Below are 844 nucleotides of genomic sequence, written 5' to 3'. Positions count from 1 at the left end.
ATCTTGTCATAAATGCCTAGAGGATCCAAAATGTCCAAAGCCTTATCATTCAAAAGATCTGAGAGTATGATCAATTCAGAGTAAGGTTAGGTACAATATAACAGATGTCAAGGAAACCTCCTAGGATATTTGGGTACTTTTGCCACCTCCTAGACCCTAATACATGACTTTATATTAAATATAATGGATGAGCAGCCTCAAAGCTGATTTGATGCCAAGTCACCTAGGTATTGAGCCAGATGTAAAACCTCGGCAAAGTCCTCCTGCAAGATGCTGATCAGTAGCGGGCCACTCAAAGTCTGCCCTGAGCACCAATGCTAGCGGGTTGAACCATTGGGAATAAGCCACCACCAGGGCACCCTTTCACTCAGGTTTCCACAAAGAACCATTTACACACCTGCCACAACCCACCTTGTTCTACTCCTCAAGGGAAAATTAAAAGAACAAACATTCCCTGAAAGCACCAGAAATCAAAGCACCCATGAAATAAATGTTTAAAAAAATATCAAAAGGTTGCTTGTTTCAGCAGCACCTATACTAAAATTGGAACGATACAGAGAAGATTAGCATGGCCCCTGCCCAAGGATGACACACAAATTTGTGAAGTGTTCCATATTAAAAAAAAAAATCAAAAGGAACTCCAAAGTGTTGCTTAAGTGGGGTGTCCCATGACTCCTGCTGGCCCTGCCACCTGCCCAAAGTTGAGAATTGCCCCAGAGGCCGGGCGTGGTGGTTCACGCCTGTAATCCTAGCACTCTGGGAGGCTGAGGCGGGTGGATGGCTCGAGGTCAGGAGTTCGAGACCAGCCTGAGCAAGAGTGAGACCCCGTCTCTACTCAAAATAG

General features: G+C 45.1%; 1 non-coding gene across 1 annotated transcript; it reads left to right on the top strand.

Moving 5' to 3' along the window:
- The first annotated feature begins 513 nt into the window (after window positions 1-513).
- Window positions 514-620, top strand: LOC123646719. The gene has a single exon (XR_006737981.1). It is a non-coding gene; the product is annotated as a U6 spliceosomal RNA (small nuclear RNA).
- Window positions 621-844: the final 224 nt, after the last annotated feature.

Source organism: Lemur catta, chromosome 10 (assembly GCF_020740605.2).
Source record: "Lemur catta isolate mLemCat1 chromosome 10, mLemCat1.pri, whole genome shotgun sequence".
Lineage (NCBI taxonomy): Eukaryota > Metazoa > Chordata > Mammalia > Primates > Lemuridae > Lemur > Lemur catta.
This window is presented reverse-complemented; position numbering and strand designations above follow the sequence as displayed.